At 35.5% G+C, this 24,755-nt stretch overlaps 1 protein-coding gene across 3 annotated transcripts in view; it reads right to left on the bottom strand.

The window, feature by feature from the left end:
* Window positions 1-11,684, bottom strand: part of slc7a1b (solute carrier family 7 member 1b) — a 30,009-nt gene extending 18,325 nt beyond the window's left edge. The window contains exon 1 of one of the 3 annotated variants that reach the window (XM_056473472.1): window positions 11,478-11,684. The gene's annotated coding sequence lies outside the window, so the exon portion shown is untranslated. Of the gene's footprint in view, window positions 1-2,174; window positions 2,362-11,477 lie in introns of those variants that run through there. The other 2 variants (XM_056473470.1, XM_056473471.1) reach the window with 2 other exon arrangements.
* Window positions 11,685-24,755: the final 13,071 nt, after the last annotated feature.

The raw sequence follows: 24,755 nt of genomic DNA, 5'->3' as shown, positions 1-24,755 counted from the left end.
GGACCCATTTATAAACACACAAGTGTGGAGCTAACGTCACTGAGCAAATTTAGAGAGAATAAGACGCATGCCATAAATACTCCATATGTCAATAAACAGAACATGTGTGCTCATTTCCTTTTCTAGTTTCTCCAACTCTATTAACAGGATATTTGAATCACAGTAACACGTATAGAATTATTTATCTATATTCAATATGGTTACCATTATCCACATTAGTTATAGGCCTGCTAAAATGCAAGTTTGACTTTAATTACTGTTAAAAAAACAACTTAATAAAAAAAATAATTGAGAGAGAGGGAGAGAATTTGCTAAACAGTAATTAGAAATCACAGCTACATCTTAACAAAAAACAGAACTAAAACTAAATTAAAGAAATCCTCAGAATGTTTATATATATATATATATATATATATATATATATATATATATATATATATATATATATATATATATATATATATCTGACAGCGGTACCTCTTATCATATTGGGAAGTAGAATAGAGTTAGACTAATAAACCACAGTTCATGGTGAACTGTAAATGAACTGCAAAAAATATATATTTAAAAAAAAAGAATTTCACGTCTATGAATAAATGATTTTTTTTTGTTTTCTTAAACACATTCTTTTACTTTATAGAAGTCTCTATTATTTAAAGTCTCTATTATTTGAAGATATGCTCTGACTGTTCACTCCATTAGCATTTTACATTTCATCATATCATTAAACTAAAACTGAAGCATCTTCACCACCTCAAAATAAAAGCAAGGTATCATTTTACAACACAAGGGGCTCGATATTAGAAAAATCTAATATTGCGATATTTTATATTTCTGCGATAAATATTACGATATAAACACAGTTTCAGAAGATGGTTTGAATAGCTCTATTTAAAGGTTTTCTTGGGAGTCTAGCAGTATTTGGGTAAAGAAATTGAACAATCAATGCAAAAAAAATGCTTCTCTTACTTTTTGTCTTTTTTCTAGTCCAAATATCAAAAACAAAATCTTAGAGCAAGTAAAAATACTGTTTAGTTTTCACCATCATAGGAATTCAGTGAAAATTGAGAGATTTTGCTTGTTTTGAGGAAATTATCTGTCAGAGGGGTAAGTAGATATTTGGATTAGAAACAAGATAAAAATTCTAAGTAAGAATTTTTTTTTGTTGCATAAATCATATAAAAGTACAAATAAATACAGTGATATGATAGTAAATATGATTCTGTAGCTCCTGGTCAACTAAAATTTGGACTGGACATTGCATATCTTTGTGATGTGACTATTGAGCATGTGCACATTGCGACATCGATGCTGAAACGTCATATTTTACTATATATTTTTCAAGATACTAGTATTCAGCTTAAAGTGACATTCAAAGGCTTAAATAGGGTAATTAGGCAAGTCATTGCATAACAGTAGTTTCTTCTGCAGACAATCAAAAATATATATTGCTTAAAGGGGCTAATAATATTAACCTTAAAATAGGACTCAAAATATTAGGAAATACTGTGAAAAATTCCTCTGTTAAACATAATTTGGGAAATATTTATATATATTTATATATGTAAAAAAAATTTACAGGAGGGCAAATAATTTTGAGTTCAACTGATAATCATTTTGAATAATCATGATTACAATTATGACCAAAATAATCGTGATTATGATTTTTCCCATAATCGAGCAGCCCTACTTAAAATAGTTATTACATTAATTGTTTACCAATGAGTTTAATAGGAAATAAAACGTAATTTGACAGTCAGGAATAAAGGAATTTGAAAAAACAAATCAATTCATTTTACAGAGCCCTAGCCTCAAACACAACTGCTTATTTTTCCACCTTTGTATATAACAGGAAAAACTGTGACAGACATGCTCTAGTCAAGATATACTGCATTAGTCTCATCCACTGGTAACACATCACAGCTAAAACACCAATGCTAAAAATATTCCACTTATGTTTAATTGCAGAAAGCCATCAGTAGATAATTTGATCTGAAATACCCAGATTCTGAGTCTCCCTGAAGGCCACCAAAACCCAGAAGCATCTCAAATAAATCAGTGCCACTGCATCATTCAGTGAGCAAAACCAATGATGGGTTCCAAGGGAAACTCTGACAAAACAAACAGCAAGACATAAAATTCACAAGGCTTTGAAATTTAGAATAAATTCTTACCAAGTCAAAAAAATAAATAAATTTGAGCTTGAAAAGCCCTTTGGTTGTCTCTTCATTAAGCCCTGGCTTCAGTTCAGCGCCTCCTCCATGTCTCAAATACAATTAGGATTTGTAAAGCGAAACCTCTGAAGACGTCTTTTCTCACTCAGCCCATAATAAATACAAGCAAGGGGAGGCGGTCTAACCCAACGTGCTCCTGTAGCACGAGTCGAATGCTTTTGTGGCAGTAAATTCATTGAAAGCCACAAATAGCACACAGCGAGGGTCACGTGAAGACCAGCAGCTGCGGTGGTCAGTGATGCTTCTATCTGCTTCAGGCCCGTCACTGCCTACTGTCACCAAACACCTCTGCTGTTTGCAGCTTGATGACACACAAAACTTTTCAGCCGTTCAATAACATCTTGACGTGATCTTGATGTCGTGTGATGAAAAAAACAATAATTGCACTGTCTGTAATGGGGTAAAGTATATAAGTAACGGGAGTCGAATAATGATATTACTTTTCTAAGGAATCAGTAAAGTAACACACTACTTTAAAAAATTGCAAATAGGATCTGCAATTGCATTTTCAATATGTGGATGCATAAACTGTGACAATCCAAATGCAATTGCATATCCCACATTACCATTTGCAGTTCCGTTTTTGACGACTGTGTGTGACGTCACTTCCGAATACAAACACACCCAATAAAGTAGTCCCACCCCTGTTTAATTGCCAATTTTGAGTGTAGACATAAGAAATTCAATTGCAAAAGGATTTGCAATTTCTTTTGAGTTTTGGTGGGTTGCAAAAAAGATGCAAAGCAAATGAAGCTATTAATATTGCTATTTACATTTGTTAGGCTCATAGCTCGTAAGACGCAAGAAATGCATTTGCAAATGGACTTTGCTTTTTCATTTAAAAAGTGGCAATCACTGCACATTCGCGAAAATGCAAACGGTAATGCAGGATTTTCATTTGGATTGTCACAATTTATGCATTCACATTTTGAAAATGTAATTGCAAATCCTATTTGCAATAGCATTTGAAAATTGTCTAGGATATCCTTCAATATGGGTTACTTTATAATTAAATAAATTAGCTTTTATAAAAAAAAAACTTGCCAAATTAAAATTAACATAGGGCATACTTTTACTAGGTACAGTTGCCTTAAACCGTGCCGAAGCACGCTTGCCCCCCTCCCTTCTCCCCCAATGGCCTGCATTCAAATTGCATCCGAGCCGGAGCATGCTTGCGTCAGATAATGCTTTGTTCAGTTTAACAGAACAGAAGTTCTCTCGCTCAGCACAGTGGAGATTTCTTTAATTATATCATTTTAGACCTTTAGTTTGTGTCTTTAATAAACTTTGACAATTTGCATTCATTGAACAGTAACAATGATTAATAAATCCATATCAAGTAGTCCCTTAAAAGTCACGTCTTGTCTTCAGTTCCAGGCTCAGGCGTGCTTTGCACTCACACTACAAGTGAACCGCGCTCTGGCATACCTCATCCTACCGGGCCAGGGCCGGCCAACTGAACTGGGCCTGACCCTGATTCAGAGCACTCCTACTTCTCAAACGGTCTTCATTTGTTATAAAATGCGGTCCTAAAAAAAAAAAAACTAACAAAAAAGGTAAATAATAAAATCTTACACATCATAGGAACAGTATAACAGAAAATATTGGCGGTTTTAACCTTGACTTTTCCAAACTGCAGTATACCTTGAAAGCTGTTATCTATTTTAACATATTATATAGCATGGAAGTATGGGATTTCAGATGCAGCACTTGTGTTTTCCACACAGTTTTATATGCGATATGTGAATAAGGGCATTTATATTTAGGCCAAATATCTTTGGGTTATTGTTTATCTTAACCCATCATAGAAACCATAAAGTTAAAATAGTTTTTGTTAATGAATTCATTAACAAATGTCAAATGTGTATTTCTACAAGACAAAACTGGCCATATTATTAAGTTGGTACCAACATGTGTAAAACATAAGGTGCCTTTCCACCGTGTTCATAGCTAGTACTTTTTAGTACTACCTCGGGTGAGGTTCCAAGCAAGCTGTAACATCAACAAATGCTCTGATATTTCTCTGTTATGTATTTTTTTAAGCGGTAAAATTTCACTTTAAGCGGTACTAAACTGCAGTGGAAGCATAAACCGAGCCAAGCAAAACTATACAGAAGTGAGCCAAGCAGTATTGTAAAGTACCACACAGGAAAAGCAGAAAATCAGAAGTCCAGAAAATGTTTGTTTCTTGGCATTTTGGGACCAACTTAGAAGTTTGATGAGACCCTTCAATGGGTCTTGTTGCTCCTGGATAAGAACTACTGGTGTAAACAAAGCACGACAACCACTACTGTACACAAAAGCAGCCTATATTGAATCAATAGCAGCCTGTCAACTTGAACATTGGTGTACTGGGGTCTGTTTATTTGGGGGGATGGTAATGGAACAAAGTCTGCGTATTATACAGCCTAACGCTCCTGTGTGGAAACACATGATTGAGCAAGGCATCATGGATCACCTGGTATTCACAGCCCTATAGAGTAATGCGTGCGGCTAGATCCACTTTAAACCACCACAGCAACACTCGCACGGAAACTTGTGTTTCTGTCCAGAGCTATAAATCTAGTCAGTAGGCTGGGAGAGGGCCTTGCCCCATTGTCCACCAATCACAGAGCACTGGCAAAAACGAGAGGCATCTGAAAACATCAGACGGTCACCTTGTGTTCAGACGTGTACACACACACACGACTGTCAACATCTGATTATCAGAGTCATACAGAGGCAATCTGAGGTATTTCAAGAATGTTCCATTTCAAGATAGACAATATAAACAAATACAATTTACAAAAACAAATACAACAGCAAAGAAATTCAAGTACCGTATCATTTGTATAAGGCCAGAGACATTCTCAAAACAAAAAAAAAATCATGACTAGGCATAGGACGAAACTGTTTTCGAGGTATACCGTGGTTTGGAAAAGTCAAGGTTTTAAAACTGCCAAAATTTTCTACAATACCGTTCCTAATGTACATGTAAAAAAATGTATTTACATTTTTTTGTTTGTTTTTTAGGACAACAGTTTCTCCAGCAGAAAAAAATATCCAAAGATGCCGTTTTACACTGTAAAGAAATCTGTGTTTTTGAAACAAATGAAGACAGCAGAAGTCAATGATTTATTTGAATTATTTAACCTGACATGTTTACTACTCCAAAATACTTTTAAAATAAATATATTGTGTTCAAAGGGGAAAAAGTTTTAGTTTTTTACCCAGACAGTTTAAAAGAACATTTTCTAGCAGTGATCACAAAACTGTGATACCATGATATTTTTTATTCAAGGTTATTATTTTGTCAGAATCTTATACCGGCCCATGCCTAATCATGTCAAGCGATTCATGACATGCTCATGAAAAAGTTTCAGCTACAGATCTGGCCGTTTGACTGTCCAAACAAAACTCTGTCAAGACAAAGTCACCCTAACATGACATGCCCTGTAAAGCAAACACAGTCCACCACCCTTCAACTCTACATTCACACCTTCACTGTCAGTGTGCTCTTACTCACATGAACAGAATCATCAAGGGCTGCTCGATTATGGGAAAAATCATAACCGCAATTATTATGGTTAACGCTCAAATTACTACTATGTAAAACGGTGATCAGTGGGCCATATTACCAAATCATTTTATTTATACACATTATACACAAACACAAGTTTCTATCCTATGTAAAAAATACTAGAATTTCACAATTCTCAATACCAACACAGAATGGGACACAATAATATACAAACTTTAATCAGTCTTCACTGTAAGAATTAAACTTGCTTTATTTCTTATTAAAGCCACAAGTCTTTCAGTCTAGAGCAGCGAGAGACTTTGTCCTTGTCTTTTGTCATTTGATTAATAACGATAAACACAGTTGGTGACAGAAATATTGTGCACTGTCACTAAGTTTCGATTTACACACCTTTTTTATTTGTTCATTTATAGCATAACAAATGAGGGTTTATGTGAATAATCACCAAATGATGCGTCGACACATTTTCGCATGTATTTAACACACAACTTAAGATAAAAGTTTACATGTGTGTGTTCTGCTCGTTTCTGATGCTTGAGCGCATACACAGAACACCACAAGTTCTCTTTTGCCCATTTAGAAACATAAATAAATAGAATACACCAATAAATAATGCACGAACCATTCTGCAACAGTCACATTACATAATTTCACTGATTCCCAATCATCGTTTAATGTCGATTCAAGTTTTTATAATAGATGGAGGCCAAAATCGATTTCAAATTTGGATTAATTGTACAGCCCTACATCAGACACATTAAATCGGCCTGAATCAAACCTATAACGGTTACACACTAAACATTATTTATTACTATTTATAACTCAAAACACAATTTCATAAATATAAACCATACAATAATGCTTTTCACATCTCAACATTACTGAGTTGAATGACACAGTAGCAGCTGGTTTTCTAGAATATTTGAGTTCTTATTAACAATTTTACACTTATTGATATTCCATAATTTATTTACTTGTTGATAAAATAAACGTTCACTTTATAATTCTGCTGAATGGCAGTTTGCACTTTCCTCAAACACACTGAAACACTATCATACTAAGGACACAGTCACCTTGACCATTATATTGGAATTTGCTCAACGCTACGCTTCAAGATACAAGACAAAAACTGTCTAATAATTGTACTTTTGAGGACTGTTCGTCAATGATTTGTTGCATCAGTCCTTTTTGCAGGGTTTATAATTAAAACCCTTTAAATTTCAGACTTTGGCAGATTTTAAGGTTTTGTGAATAGTTTGAAGGGGTCACACTATGTAAATACATTCTCTATTTAGTATTAGTAGCGACACTTAAAAAATTATAAAACCCTTTGGACATTACTAGTAGTAACAGTTAATTAACTAATTCATTCAATAATCTATAAACAATTAATTTCATTATTTGTTTTTCAAAAAAGGCTTAAAGGACTAAAAACGTTCAACAGAAATAACTTTTACTGTACATTCTGATCACTGTAAAAAGTGACAAGAACTCTTATCTCATATTAAAACAGGAACAAATATTTGCTTACAGGCACAGAAAAAAATTATAAATGAAATGTAATTTCCATACAACATAATCTTAATTTAAAAATAACTTCTTTATTTTTCATCTCAATTAAACATCTTGATTTAAGGGTGTTTATTTATTGCATTAAAATACTCCGTATTTAATGTTTAAAACCATTATTTTAACAATTTAAGATTTTACGATTTTACGAAATTGTGCAATTTTGATTTAATATGTTTTTATTAACAGTCACTGTGTTCACAATGCGAAATTGCAACATTAATGTATTATTTAGTACGTTTCATTGTTTATTAGTCATAATAGGGCCCACTCGGAATTTGCGCGTGCAGAAATCTGCAGACTTACACAGATCTTTTGCCCACCATTTTGCTTGTGTAAATATATAAATGTATACATTTATTTTTATTCAGTTTTTAATTTCAGTAATATTGACAAATATGAAAATGTTCATGATTTATTCAAATATGAAAATGTTCATGATCTAATTCAATTTGCATTAAAAACATTAAATAAGATAAAATGCTATTTTTTTATTTCATATAGAGTTTTTAGTTATGATACTCCCATCATTCTGCATATATCCACAAATTATTATTATTTTTTTTTTTACAAAATTATGTGCAGAAAAATGAAAAAAAAAAAAAAAAAGTCTGCAGATTTTGTCTGTCCCTGGTCATACTATACTGGTGCTGCACCTGCATAATAATATTCAATATAGCTAATACTTGTGTAGAAGCACACATTTTAAACTGATATGTATTTGCTTTATACATTTTGGCTTAAATTGTATTCAATTTTCAGTTTCATTAATTTACTCTTAACTATTATTCAACATGCTTTTCTTCAGACATATCTGAATGAGTCATTTGCCACGCTGGAAAAGTTTGAAAATGCACCTGAAAAGTGTTTGAAATGTGCTTAAACGGTGTAACTTGAAAATAAACATAAGTTACACCTTTTAAGCACATTTCAAACACTTTCCAGGTGCATTTTCAAATTTTTCCAGCGTGGCAAATGACTCATTTATATACATACACAGACTTCATCACATTATATCAGATGCTATTTGTTAAAGTATTCTATATACTATAGTAAAAAAAAAGATTGCATGTTTGTCCCAAGCACAACATTAAATTGCTCTCATTTTCTCACTTTATTAAGATTTTTAAATTTCATTTTAGGCGGCGCGGTGGCGCAGTAGGTAGTGCTGTCGCCTCACAGCAAAAAGGTCGCTGTTTCAAGCCTCGGCTGGGTCAGTTGGCATTTTTGTGTGGAGTTTGCATGTTCTCCCTGCGTTCGCATGGGTTTCCTCCGGGTGCTCCGGTTTTCCCCACAAGTCCAAAGACATGCGGTACAGGTGAATTGGGTAGGCTAAATTGTCCGTAGTGTATGTGTGTGAATGAATGAGAATGGATGTTTCCCAGTGATGGGATGCGGCTGGAAGGGCATCCACTGCATAAAAACGTGCTGGATAAGTTGGCGGTTCATTCCGCTGTGGCGACCCCAGATTAATAAAGGGACTAAGCAGAAAAGAAAATGAATGAATGAATTTCATTTTAATAGTTAATTATTACCCATTTATTGATATATTATTATGAAAGCAACACAATTACCTTTACAAGCACTTTATCCAAAATCTCATTGAAATTGAATCTCGAGCCTCGGCTGGGTCAGTTGGCGTTTCTGTGTGGAGTTTGCATGTTCTCCCTGCTTTCGGTTGGGTTTCCTCCGGGTGCTCTGGTTTCCCCCACAGTCCAAAGACATGCATTAGAGGTGAATTGGGTATAGGCTAAATTGTTCGTAGTGTATGAGTGTGAATGAGTGTGTATGGATGTTTCCCAGAGATGGGTTACAGCTGGAAGGGCATCCGCTGCATAAAACATGTGCTGGATAAGTTGGTGGTTCATTCTGTTGTGGAGACCCCGGATTAATAAAGGGACTAAGCCGAAAAGAGAATGAATGAATGAATGAATGTTGATTAGCCTATAAAAATATTTGTTGTCATTTAATTTTTTACAGAGTACACATGACTCTCATTCATTGACTATTTATTGTCTTATAAAGCAAAACAATCAGTCTTTGTAAGAAGCCAAATATTATTTACAACATTATACCTTTAATTCCCAGGAACTGCAGATAATCATAATGGTGAATGCCATGTCATACAAAATTTTATAAAAAATTCTTTCAAAATGTGATATTATTGTAATTTGAAGACCGTTTAATGCTGTTTAAATAATGATTATACAGCAGCATAATAATCCAAATAGACATTAACACTTTCAAGGAACAAAACCTTTTCATTCTGAAAGGGTTAGTTCACCCCCCAAAAAAACTCTATCATAAATTACTCACCCTTCTGGTTTCATGTGAAATTGAATCTCATTGAAAACACTACATTAGATTAAAATTTTCAAGGATTACCAGCAGCCTGAATAAAGAACAACCTCTTTCTGCTGAAGATATGAGGACGCTTTGTAAACAGTCATATCTACAGTATCCGTGTAATAACTCTAAGCTATAAATCATTTTAATACGTTTTACAATGCATACTACAGACACGCTGTTCTGCAATCACATGGACAGACTAATGCTCAATGCTCAATGCTTCTAATAATGCTCAATATTTGAATGTTTATGAGTTGCATGAATTATACAAAGCAATGTTTGGTATTATCACGTAGTAAACAGTAAATGTTCTGCTATGCACATTGTCTGGATGCAAGTAAGGCATTTTATATACTAGCTGTTTTGTGATAAACTTATTTTGCAAATGAATGAAATAATCCTCGTTAATTTTCTCACTGAAACAAAACGTAAACAATAGTCACCTTGACCCGCAGCTGTTTCTTCGCCTCTAACGTTACACGATTCAAATTAGGGTATTTATTTTATCAAATTAATTATTTTGCGCTAAGACGACGAGTTTGGAGGTATACATGAAAGCGAAACAAATTTCCCGCATTTTTGACGTCATAATAAAGCGCAACCCCCCCTAAAACAGCAACAATGCGGACTGTCAGAGGCGCCTCACTTGCCTCACTTTGCTACATTCAGAAGTTTGATTCATTTAGCAAATCGGTTCTTTCGAACGGTTCAGTTTATTGAACAATGAGATATGATTCGTTCATTTTAACACTGTGCTTGCATCAATGTATGTTACGTTGTTGTACTGTACTCTGTTTTCACTTAATTACCCATATATTTAAGCATTAAATGCATATAATTAAGCATATATGAAACAAAAAAATGTTTATTTTGCATTTACATTATATAGATTTTGATCTTAAATTGGCTACAGTTAAAAAACATAGTTTTTCAGTTTTTAATCTCAAACACAGTTTAAAAATTCTAAACCTTTATACTACGTGAATATAAATTAACATGCATATAAAGAATTTGCATTAAAATTGTATTAATAGCCCACTATTATCCTTTAGATGCATACAATTATTTGCGACTCGGTTCCTTTGAATCAAAAGAATTTAATCTAAAACTTCGGTCTGGGATCATAAAGCCCGTGACAGATGAGCTACAGATCAGTGAATGTATAACCGCAGCAACCACTTTAAAACATTAAGAAAACGCTAATTTAATGCATTTGCCAGTGATGTGTTGCAGCTGGAAGGGCATCCGCAGCGTGAAACATATGCTGGATAAGTTGGCGGTTCATTCCGCTGTGGCGACCCCAGATTAATAAAAAGACTAAGCCGAAAATAAAGTGAATGAATGAATGAATAAATAACGCAGTAGTGGGAATTTTCACAAACCATCGTTTGCTCTCGTAATGGTTTTGTTTCAGGTTTACTCATACATCCGCTCTTTTCACGTCCGCCGCACAATGAACCACACGCGCTCTATACAAGGACGCGCCAGCTTTCCACGTCAACGATTTTAATGCTGAAATAAAGACTGGATAATCACTACAAACACATTAAACTAGATTGAACAGATTCACACTCGTTAACCATCATCCATTCGCATACGTAAAGTTCACGCGGTATCTCATCTTTCACTGTCCAGCGTTGCATCAGCCCTTAAATGGACAGCAGCCACGCCACGTGCATCACAGATACGATAATATACAGAGGCGATTTATAAAGCAACTTAAAATAGCTCACAGCATCGAAAAGTGCGCTCAAACGACGAATAATCCAGTCTCAACTGTTAAAAAATTCGCACGTGCTTCTTACCTTTAGGAAATCCTAATTAATTCACTCCACGACCTCAAAACTGACACATTCCAGCTCGACGAAGTACAAACATTTAGCCAGCAACAGCTGGCTTTCAATTCTTACTAGTATTTTACTATAAAATACTAGTACCCCTTCACCCTCGAGTAAATCCCACCCATAAGGGATCATTGGTGGTTTTCTACCATCCTTCCGCGTTGCCAACACCCAAACCGAGAGCGTTCTTGTCTCATTTCCATCCCGTTCATTTGCATTCGCATAGAACATCGAGTCTGTTAAAGAGACAGTTACCACAAAACTGTTTTATACGGTTAATGCACACCAAGGTAGGTGACTTTTTCTCCTTAAAATTCCACTCAAGGGCAACACCGTAAAGAAAATAAATAAATAAATACAAGGTAGTTTATTCTGCTGTGGCGCGATCTGACCCTTGGAAAAAGAAAGAAATAAGCTGGGATTGTAAGCAAAATAAAACAAATGAATCGACTAATTCCTGCTGCCTTAACTTTTTTAATTGAATCAAAATAAACTCTTCTAGTCATCTTAACTATCAACCAAACTGACTAAATATATTAATTTAACTTTGTATAAAATGCATTAAATTAGTTGAAATCTGTTTAATTTATTAAAATATGTTAATTAGCGGGTGGCACCGTAGGTAGTGCTGTCGCCTCACAGTAAGAAGGTCGCTAGTTCGAGCCTCGGCTGGGTCAGTTGGCGTTTCTGTGTGGAGTTTGCATGTTCTCCCTGCTTTCGGTTGGGTTTCCTCCGGGTGCTCTGGTTTCCCCCACAGTCCAAAGACATGCATTAGAGGTGAATTGGGTATAGGCTAAATTGTTCGTAGTGTATGAGTGTGAATGAGTGTGTATGGATGTTTCCCAGAGATGGGTTACAGCTGGAAGGGCATCCGCTGCATAAAACATGTGCTGGATAAGTTGGTGGTTCATTCTGTTGTGGAGACCCCGGATTAATAAAGGGACTAAGCCGAAAAGAGAATGAATGAATGAATGAATGAATGTTGATTAGCCTATAAAAATATTTATTGTCATTTAATTTTTTACAGAGTACACATGACTCTCATTCATTGACTTTATTTATTGTCTTATAAAGCAAAACAATCAGTCTTTGTAAGAAGCCAAATATTATTTACAACATTATACCTTTAATCCACAGGAACTGCAGATAATCATAATGGTGAATGCCATGTCATACAAAATTTTATAAAAAATTCTTTCAAAATGTGATATTATTGTAATTTGAAGACCGTTTAATGCTGTTTAAATAATGATTATACAGCAGCATAATAATCCAAATAGACATTAACACTTTCAAGGAACAAAACCTTTTCATTCTGAAAGGGTTAGTTCACCCCCCAAAAAAACTCTATCATAAATTACTCACCCTTCTGGTTTCAACCCCTCGAGACATCTTCAGAACACAGCTTAAGATTTTTTAGATGAGAGCTCTCTGGTCATCCATAGACAGCAGTGATCCCAAGACATACAATGGAAACAAAAATATTCAATGAAGCTCCAAGAACACTTTAGTGCACAAAAAACCTATAAAAACGACTTTGTTCGCTAACATTTTATATGCCGCTTATTACAGACAGTTAAATATATTGGATTTGGAGTCAGCAGTGTAACATGCCAGGGACATATTGTCCATAGTAAATGTGCACCCTGTTTTTAGTGGTCATGCGGGACTGATTTTTTTTAGTCCCGCTCTCGCCAGGTTTTGTTCCACACCTGAATGCTCCCACTGTATATTCGGTACAAGGATTGTAGGATAAATGTCAGTTTTGTTTGCCCCCTTGTGATGAGACATGAGTGCTGCTGTGAGGTTCCAGTCTTCTGAAGGTGGTCGCACACCAGATGCACCGCTGAGCGTTGCACTAGGGCGCGTTCGCTGGACATGCACATTTGCATGTTATTTAAAAGAAAACTATTCAGATGGCACTCTGAGTGGGACAGAAATATGAACATGAAAAAGTCTCCCATACATCAAACTTGCCTGATGTGGGTTTCCTAACAGTAAACTTACCATTTTCTAATGCAAGCTTTTTACTTTGCTTTTCCATGTTGGTAAACGCCCGCTCAGAGGTATGTTATGCAGATAATGTGCGCACAGACTGTGCAAATAAAAAGCCAATAAAAAATGGCTTTAACGGGCACCTTTCATGCAAAATCAGCATTTGGAAGCTGTCTGAACAGACATGTGTTTAGTACAGTGTGTACAAAATAATATTAAAGTGGTAGAAACACATCAAGTCCTTTTTGTTATGTCCCAGTGATTTTGAGGCCCATTACATGTGACATAGCAGTGCAGTTTTCCCTGCCCACTGAATTTATTGACAACCGTGTATTACCATGTCTCAGTATTAATGACTATTATCCAAGCGGCAACCTCCCGCTCTCCCTTGGGAAGCCAATACGGAAGTAACTAAAACTTCAATTCATCGACTCGCCTTGGGGGGCTGGCTCCAGGAAATCCAGGGCATTTCTGACTGCAATGGGAAATTGGCCATTTTTACAGCTGATACATGCTTACAGCCTGGTACAAATGATGGCTTTGGTGCATATAGCCATGATTAACCTTCATGACAACTGTGAGGGGGTGAATTTTTTTATAACTCATCCATTTTGTTTTTATTAAGTTATATTAAGTTTGCATAATTAAGGGCATGGCCACTTGAGTGACAGCTAGGTCTCGCTTCTCGCTGTTGGTCACCTCAGCTGATTATGGCTAATTAGCCGATGAACTCGGCATATACATCGTATTTTTGTTTTGGTTAATGTTTCTTTACACAGTCAATTGCCTTTTGGGATTATTTCCTACAATTATCAGATGATATGGCATGCTGTGCACTTAATTGTGCTCACAAACCACTCACATGGCCTCCGTTTCCCAGGTGAGTGAAATTATATACTTATATATCATCTCTATAAATGTATTTGTTTTATTGAAGATCATTCATCATTTATCATGTTATTTAGAGCTGTAATGCCCTCCAGAATCTGACAGATTGATTAGCTGTAGGCTCTAGAACAGTCATCTGAAGCGTTGTCATGTGTTATGCCTGGATTTCATCAATTGTCTTGCATTTACTAACACAGACTATAATTGAAGTGTTTGGACGTATTTCGCGTTTTCCTCCTGTTGAAAAACATCATAAGAACAATGTTTAGTGGCTCAGTGTATTACAACAGTGTTTTTAAAAGTCTAAACACTTTATTGATATAGTGTACAACCAAGCACATGTGGTCAGAACACAAACGAGTCGCAGGTAATAAAGTATTAAGCATTTCTCCCAAAGTAAAATCTGTCTGGCAGCTCCAAGCAAAATGCCAGCAGGTGTCTGTAGCTCCGCTCACTCTCCGCCTCTTTGCCCTTGTTTGGTATCCTGCCGTCGGTGCGAACAAAATGGCGACGGTTGGCCGCGCCTACTTGTAGCTTCATTTGCGCTCTTCAGAAACCTATGGGGGACGTCACGGATACTACGTCCATATATTTTACAGTCTATGGCATTATCACATTCACAAGACAGGATTTGCGAAGAAATTGACATTAAAATATCTGTTTTTACTATCTGTGATCAGCTGCACACCAAAAAAGAGGTTTACAAGTTTGAAACATTTTTTAATACACTGAAAAAAAATCTTTTTGCAAAAATGTTACAAACAATTTATATGGGTAGAATTTAAACAAACCAATTAAATTTTGTAACATTCAATTTAATTGGTTAGCTTAAATTAAACCCAAATAAATTGTTTACAACCACTTAACTTAAAAAAGTTAATCCGATGAATCATCTTTGAATATTATTTTTCAGTGTAGTGCATATTTGTAACAAAGAAAAGAAAGTAAAGTCATATGTAATTCATCACTGCTGTAATCACCACAGCTACATAGTGTCAGTATAGGCTACAACTATAAATGAGGATGCTTCAATCACACAACAGAAGTCCTGGTTTATAGATTTTATATAGTCAATTACAGTCTCAAGTCTTTTTGAATATGATGCCAAGCGTGACACATCTGTCTTTGGGAAATTTTGCCCATTCCTCTTTGCAGTACCTCTCAAGCTTTATCAGGTTGGATGGGAAGCGACGGTGTACAGTAGGGGTGAGCGGTACACCGGTGTCATAGTCATCACCGGTGTGACATTGCGCCACAACATGGATTTTCTAATACCGTCAATACCGTAATAAATCAATTATGCACCTTAAACGGCTGCATTTACATCAATAATAGCTAATTCTAAATAATAAGGCATTTCATTTTCTTCAAACTTTCAGTTGTGGTCTGAATACCTGTCCTTATACTACAGGGCTCAAAATTGCAACCATTTTGGTCGTATGAGCGCCCGAAATGTAATCTATGCGCCCTCATAATATATTTGGGAGCATTTGTGCGACTGAATATAATGGTTGTAGAGCAATCTGATTTGATTTTCTCTAAAAACTTGCTGAATCGCTCTACCCTGCTGCTGTATTGGTTCATATTAGCTGTCAATCACTCTAATCACGCTTCTCGCTGTCAGATAACAGGGAGCTTTTGTTACTGCAGGAAATGCAAACGGCTGAGGAGTGAAAAGTGCACAGGTTTGCAAACCTCACCTAAAGTTATAATAATAATAATGGCGCAGATGACAGCGATCATAACATGAGGTAAATGTTGATCCGCCAGCTGAGATCAATCGAGTGTTTTCGGAGAAGGTGCCTGAATCTTGATGCGTTGCATTCACCGCGTGTTCAGCGCAAATGTCCGCTAAATATAAAGTCCAATACTGTAGACATCATCGCCAAAGAAACTCGCCTTTACTAAGTTTACACTGAAACTACAGCTCATAACAAAGAGCGGTATTGCGCCGGTGGTCATCATGAGAATCCTACGCTGTCTGCTTATAAATTGGTGCAGCTGACTTGCCTGCTTTATTCCAGAAACACAGAGAAATGAAGATCAGCTCATAACGAGACTGAGCATTTAAAATGACCCAAACCAAAACTTTTAAAGAGTGATAGAAGTGAGACTTTCTTTTGTCTGTTCTTCCTTGAGATGTATATTGTTTTGCTATTTAAAGTAATACCATGATATTATACCGTCACTGTTCAAAAGATGAAAAATACCGTGATATTAATTTTAGGTCATATCGCTCACCTCTAGTGTACAGCCATTTTGAGATCTCTCCAGAGATGTTCAAAAGTTTTAATTCTGGGCTCTGACTGGGCCACTCAAGAACATTCACAGAGTTGTTGTGAAGCCACTCCATTGATATTTTGGTGGTGTGCTTTGGGTCATTGTCCTGCTGGAAGATCTGAGTCTGAGGTCAAGGGCACTCTGAAGCAGGTTTTCATTCAGGATGTCCTGGTGGTTCCGAGCATCTTCCACTTATGGATGATGGAGGCCACTGTGCTCATTGGAACTTTCTGGGCAGCAGAATTTTTTCTGTAACCTTCGTGCCTTGAGACAATCCTGTCTCAGAGGTCTACAGACAATTCCTTTGTCTTCATGCTTGGTATGTGCTTTGACATGCACTGTCAACCCTGGGACCTTATATAGACAAGTGTATGCAAATAATCAAATTATGATCATCTTTTCAAATCATGTCCAATCAACTGAATTTACCACAGGTGAACTCCAATTAAGCTGCTGAAACATCTCAAGAATGATCAGTGGAAACAGAATGTACCTGAGCTCAATTTAGAGCTTCATGACAAAGGCTGTGATCACATGTGATTTTTCAGGGTTTTTTTTTCAGGTGTAAAAATTTGAGGAAATAAATTTATTTAATCCATTTTGGAATAACGCTGTAACATAAAAAATGCAGAAAAAGTGAAGCGCTATAAATACTTTCCGGATGCATTGTAAGTGGCCTGCAGCTTTGAAACAGGGCTCATTTGGATGACTTTATTCAAACTGTCAGTAGTTTTCAGGAAAATATAAAAACTGACCTTTTCTTCAGCTGTCAGTAAGCATGGTTTCTAAAGGAGTTTTCTGTGCTCGCTGACACCTCCAACAGAGGCTGCACAAAGACCTGAAATGTAGGTGACATTAATTTTTATATAAACATCATGACCGGTATACCAAAAATAGTTGTGGTCATGATCATGTGTTACGTGATAAGTTGACAAAAATTATTGTGACAGGATGGCTTCACAAACTGAATCACAAGCTTCTTGTCACAGTTCGTTTTCTTGCATAGACTAATTTTGCTTCAACATCCGGAACCACAGTATTATTTTTGCTATGCCTGTGAGAGTGTGTGTGTGTGTGTGTTGGTTTTTGTGGTTTACACAGACTTTTGACCTGAATACGCACCAGCATTATACGGACATTTCCGCTTATGAGGACTGACCCCATGTCCACATTCACCTGACTCGCCTAATCTATGTTCATAACAGAGTTTACCAGCTGTTTAAACGCTTTCTATAGACCAATTACCAACCTACGTCACACGTGACATCACACGGGTCCCAGGTTGCAAATAAAGACAGGCTGCAATAGTAAATATGTCATGTTGTGCGGTTGGAGGCCAAATTCAAAAAAAAAAAAAAAAAAAGTCCAAAAATAGAAAACTTAACTTTTACCATACACCACTGCTTTAATGCTAACTACAGACGTCTTTGGCTAAAAGGGAGCTGAATGAAGTGACGACCTAATTATAAATGCTGGACTCTGCAGTTCTCATGTTATATCAGGTAAGTTCACGCTATGCTGAATCATACACATTACTCGTTTTTTATTGCAGAAATGATTTCAGCAAAAACAGTTACATATGGTTAATTAAACTGTAGACACTGAATGTTAAGAATTAAACGTGAAAGTGTAAGTTATTTTGGTAAACCTTGTTTTAAATTCACACATTCATTCAGTGACAACTTGTGACACACTCCCTATTATTGTTTACCACTATTGTCTGAAATAACCTGCAGGTTTGACTTGAAAACATCAACACTGTTTATTTGACTGTGAACAATGTTGTAGCTACTTTGATAGTCATTGGCTGCTAATATGATTTCGCTATTTAGAGTTTGCAAATAATACTTTTATGAAATTATATTATTAAGGAGAAAGTCCGAATGTGCGAATATAAAAGCAACTTTATCTCTATGTGTAAGTTTACATACCCTGCCGTACAGGTGCAGTTTGCTGTCAGAATGCAGTTGTTTTGCTTGTTGATGATTACCCAGGCCTTGTATAGCTCCATCTTCTTTCCTTGTCTTCGGCTAGGCAGAATCTCTACATAGGGTTGAATCTGGTCATCATGGAGAATTATTTCTTGCACATGACCACACAGAACAACATTGTTGGCATCCAAAGACATGTAGACCTTTAATTAAAGGTTAACTTCTCTCTTATAAAATCACTTGGAACTTCAATGAGATTGTATATTTGGGGCTGGATGCTTGGCCATTTCATCTTATCCAATATCCATTGCGAGGGTGCTATCGCAAATGGACCTGTCTGATGAACGCCGCTGACTTTAACGTTAATTTTGCCGAATCACTGGGCTTATCTCTGGGTGACGAGCTGTTATAATATGCTGAAATCATTATGTAAATAATATATATAATGTGTAATCAATATATCTTATTTCTTAGACAACAACAAACTCTGTACCACATCGGATGTTAGCGCTCCCGGTTTCTTTCTGCCACCTCCCTGCGTGCGCATCCTGAATGTTAACAAACATGGTAATTGGTCTATAGCTTAGTAATTGTATATGAAGGCATATTTCAGTTATTAATTCAAGCTTAGGCATTAAGAATTTGTTGTGGGGCATTCCGATCATCATGTGTCAGCTCTTCAAGTTGAATTGGGAGAAATGCCTCTTAGTTTAAGAAGGAAACAGTTAACAGCAGCTTATTGGGTAAATCTAATGGGGCAGGAGGAGTCCCACCCTACAACAAAGGTCTTATAGAAACGCTGGGAGTATGGAAAGAGTGAATGCAACAGTTTTGGATGGATAGTGGAACATTTATAGAGGAACTGAACATTAAAGGGTTAAGTATTTCTCCTAGACTGATTATTCCTGCTGTTCCTCTGTGGGTTCTGCCTCAACCGATAGTGGATCTAAAAATGTTAGAAATTAGACAAAAAGAGGGAATGAGAGTATTTGAGTAAATATACATAAGGGAATATTTAAGGGGACAGAATAAGGAGAGATGGTAGATGTTTTTTCAGATGGGTCAAAAAATTCCAGATAATGACCAGGAATAGCATATGTAATTCCAAAGTTTGTAATAGCAAAAAAAAAAAAAAGGATTTCAAACAAATTATCGGTGTACTCAGGGGAAATGTTGGCAATTAGTAGGCCCACACGGAATCTGCGCGTGCAGAATTCCGCAGATTTTCCGCACATTTTTAGCCCATCATTAATTCTGTTTATTTACTTGAATAATAAATGTGTGTAAATCTATATTTATTCAGTTTTTAAATTATATACAGTAATACTATTGACCAATATGAAAATGTTCATCTGATTTATGTACAATGCAGTTTGTACAGTAATATTTTCTGTCTTTTAGTAGAGATATTATATGAGAGACTTGCTTTGTTTACCAAATAAAGTGAATCTAATTGGACTTGCATTTTAAACATTAAATAGAAGTTAAAAAGATATCATTTTTTATTTCCCATATTAAGGTTTTATTTATGATACTCCCAAACAATTCAGCAGAAATAGCAAAAAACGTCAGCAGATTCCGTCTGGCCCTAGCAATAAGTCTAGCATTACAATGGGTGAAAGATTCAGGAAGTTTTAGTTTGCTCAGATTGCAGTTATGCTCTTTTAAGCATTGAAGCAAAACACTCAGACACTAGGCAAGGTTTAGTTATTGAAATATTACAAGAGTTGTATAAATTAAAAGGAGAAAGAGTAAAGGTAGTGTTCATGTGGGTGCCGGCTCATGTGGAACTAAAAGGAAGTGAAGCAGCAGATAAAATGGCAAAGCAAGCTACGCTGGAAGATAATATAGGAATGGAAGTGACTTACAGTAGAAGTGAAGTTAAAGCAACAATAAAGAAACAAATAATGGGGAAATGACAGTACCAATGGGAAGCAGGAAATGCATATGCATAATAATCAGCCATAATTGAGTAAAGAGAGGCACTCGAGTGGAAATAGGAAAGAAGAGAATATATTACCCAGACTAAGAATTGGGCATACTGGACTTAACAGTACAATGAAGTTAATGGCAAAGCACAGAACAGGTCTATGTGAGTGTGGGAAAAATTAATCTCTTGAACATGTGATCATGCATTATAATGAAGAAAGAAGGAAGTTATTGGAAGAAATCAAGAAAGAAAGATATTATGAGTTTACATTGAAATTTGTATAAAATCCTGAGGTAGGAAGGCACAATTACACTGCATTGTTTAGATTTTTGAAAGATACAGGACTGATTAATAAGTTATGATTATTAGAATTATTGTTAATGTAAATTTATTAAGTTTAAGGTAGGGATGGAGGGAGTTATTTTCTGAACCTGACATAGTGGGAGGGGTGAGCAGATGTCAGAGGAGCTGGAGACGCAGCTCTGGCGGATGCAAAGAGTTAGAAGAAGGGATTAAAATGCTCTAGTATGGACAGTCTATGAGTATAGAGGTATGGGTAACTGTAGTCTGGAGCAATGGGCGTGGCAAAATGTAGGGTCGTGGCCAAAGGTTTTTCATTGGTCATTTTTTTCCGGTAGGGGCGTGACAAAAGGTATTTCATTGGTCAAAGGTTTCTTTCCAACTAAATGCGTTGGCTAATCAGCAATCACCAAACGCGACGGTAAGATGTGTCGCTGACAGCTGTAAACAGACGTGAATTCAGATTTTGATAATCTTTTTTTTTTGAAATTTTGTTTTTCGATTAAAACTGGTAATTTTAGTTGTCCGTTTTGTGTCAACATTTTGAAAATTCTACACATGATACACATTCATCTGCAAAGTCACAGTACCATTTATTTTGCGGTATGCATTTCAAGATCACTTGTTTTGGTCATATGTGATGACGTGAACAGCAATCCCTCGTAAAACTCAAATTACGATATATATACATGACATACAGTACATGTTCGTTTGTGGATTTTACATCTAAAACATGTCATTTATGCAACATGCATTTCGAAATATAGCAAATATGTCCACTTGTTGATTCTGATATCTAAAAATGTATCTAAATGTTGATTCTGATATCTAAAAAAGAAAAAAAAAAGTCCACTAAAATCATATTATAACATATAGGCTAGGAACATGTACATATTTGTAATTCCAATGGTTGAAAACTGAAGGATAAGCATTTTATAAAGCTTTGGTAGTAAGTACGTAGTAAATACAGACATGAAGGCTTTTGCTTTAAAGGGTTAACTGCTATATTAGGTGCACAAAGTATAGAGAAATGTTACCGGATGCTAGCGCATCCTGTTATTGGGTGGGGGTGATGGAGAGTGACAAGATGTATAAGCTGTGTGTACGTGCTCTGAAACATCTGCCTTAAAAGGTGAACTGTTAAGAGAAGATACACAGATACCAGGAAGAGTAATATCTGGTTGCTAAATGGTCAAACTGTCAAGACAACACCATAAGTCAAATAAGGTTAGAGAGTGTGTGAGAGACAGTATAAAAAGCATGAAGGACAGTATCATGGGCGGAGGCTGATACAGTAGTACATCTCTCCTGCGCAGAAATTGTATTCTCTAACTTCTTGCATTCAAAATAAAACTCGTTAATTTTCAATTCAGATCTCCGTCGATTTTTGAACATGCAATGGACCATTTGAGTTCTACAAAACATAAGTGGCATTTTTGCAAAATTTCACAATATATGTTGCATATATGACACAGCAAGTAAAATGCAAATTTGAATTTGTATGTCACATGTAATTAGCATATTTTTCATTGATACATATGGGATGTTAAAGTTTTGTTACATTACATTACATTTTGTTACATTTTGTTACACTTCTTATTTCAAACATGCTATACTTTAAATGGTAATACATGACTTTTTTTTTTATCTGTTAATGATTTTTGCAGATTTATAATTTAAATTATATATTTCTTTACATGTTTGATTATATACATTTTTCTAACATGACCTAGGATATTCTAATGCAGTGTTTCTCCAATAGCTGTCTTTGTGGTCATGGAAAGTTTGACAATTTACATGGACAACCGCATTGGTAATTTAGAGCTAAACAACATCTTTGACTTTCAGTATGCCTTGTACATCGCTCCTGTGCAGGAGCTGCGACCCTCCAAGAATGGACTTTGATACCTATGCCTTACCGGGTTGAACCACATTTTGCCTTCAGAATTGCCTTAATCTTTCGTGGCATAGATTCAACAAGGTACTGGAAAAATTCATCAGAGATTTTTGTTCATATTGACCTGATAGCATCACGCAGTTGCTGCAGATTTGTTGGCTGCACATTGATGTGAATTTCCCATTCCACCACGTCCCACGTGGTCTATTGGATTGAGATCTGGCTATATATTTTTTTACCTACCCTTTTTCAAATATCTACATGTCACTGTGTGTGTAAGCATGCTTGTTAACTTATTTATATAAATTTATATTTAAAAGGTCTAAAACACAGATTTTCAATATACAACTACCATTGTAGCAATAATCATTTTAAACTCAATTTAGCCACTAGATGGCAGCACAAGGCCACTTATTGTGGATTGCTGCACTTGTAGGCTTGTTTTTCTTTCTTAGGGTTTAAAGTCAGTGAAATTGCAGTGAAGATTTTCAGAATGCATCTTGACTTGGTACAATGTCATTACATTTTAAATCAAATTGAGTACAAGCTCACAACTTAATTAATTTACACATTATGTTTTCCCAGTTATTACATTCCAGCATGCTTGTGTTTTAGTGTCATCCTAAATGATGAGACTTAAATAGCATAAGTGTCATAAAGGCTCTAAAATGCTTAAACCCTGCCAATCAACTTGTGTTTGTAATTATTAAAAAATAAAAAAATAAAAAAATACACATTTCATTTTATATAGTTTATACTTGCAAAATATGTATACATGCATGCATACATCATACACTTTATCTTTTTTTTTCCTTCAGCCATGGATCCAAGAGGAGGTCTTCATGATGTATGTTAGAATTTAATTTATTTTTGTAATTTTTTAAATAGTTTTTTTTTTTGCTTTTATTATTGTTGTTGTTGTTGTTGTTGTTGTTGTGTGTGTGTGTGTGTGTGTGTGTGTGTGCGTGCGTGTGTGTGTGTGTGTGTGTGTGTGTGTGTGTTTGTGTGTGTGTGTGTGTGTGTGTGTGTGTGTGTCTGTCTTTAATTCAGCTACCATCAGACCTGTTCAGAAAGGTTCTTTCAGATGAAAGACTGACACTGTTACTTGGTCAAATATACAGTGGAGTTCAAGTTTTCCAGATGTGAATCCTGTGGTTGGCTCTACAAAAACACCATTGGATACTGTGACGATGGGAGGAAAGGGATGTACAGAGCATTCTATTCAGAGAAGAGTTTGATGACTTCTGCTCTATGAACACGATGAATGGATGGATTTGTACTTAATGGATGGTAATAATGGTGAATTTACGGATGTATGGATTTTTAGTCAGTTGATGGCATGTTTTTTAAGAGGTTGTTTTATTTGTTTTTGATAATTAAACTTAAATGTTTAATGAACTTGTATCTGTGTTCTAAATTGATTCATATCATTTAACATAAGGTTACTAATGAGTTATCTTTATTATAAATATGTGATATTTGAACAATATCTATTTACCAGGCAAAAATTTTATTAGTCAAAATCTTATTTGAAATTATTTTAGGCAATAATTTTAGTGACACTGGGAAACAACTAAATCACAGTTAAAAATAGTACTGAATAAAACACTTTTCTAAGTTGTGCATTTATAAATAGCCAGTAAAAAGAACAAAAACATATAATTTGTCTAATGACATTAAAGCATTTGTATTCATAAGAATGCTGATTTACCCATAGCTTTAATGAAACTTTGTGATTACGTTTAATTCATTCTTTATTCTTAACACCAGTAGCATGAAGTAGAATGATCCACCTTTAAGCTAAACGATCAGCTTATTTAATATGTTAATCTAATTGGCCAACGCATTTGACCGAAAATAAAACCTTTGACCAATGAAAAACCTTTTGCCACGCCCCTACCGAAAAAAAAACCTTTGGCCAATGAAAAACCTTTGACCACGCTCCTACATTTTGCCACGCCCATTGCACTAGACTGCAGTTACCCATACTAGCTAGTATGGGGAAAGAGTAGAGTCTCTGA

The sequence above is a fragment of the Danio aesculapii genome, chromosome 15 (assembly GCF_903798145.1).
Source record: "Danio aesculapii chromosome 15, fDanAes4.1, whole genome shotgun sequence".
Classification (NCBI taxonomy): domain Eukaryota; kingdom Metazoa; phylum Chordata; class Actinopteri; order Cypriniformes; family Danionidae; genus Danio; species Danio aesculapii.
The sequence above is the reverse complement of the archived record's forward strand: the minus strand, read 5'-3'. Positions and strand labels throughout refer to the sequence as shown.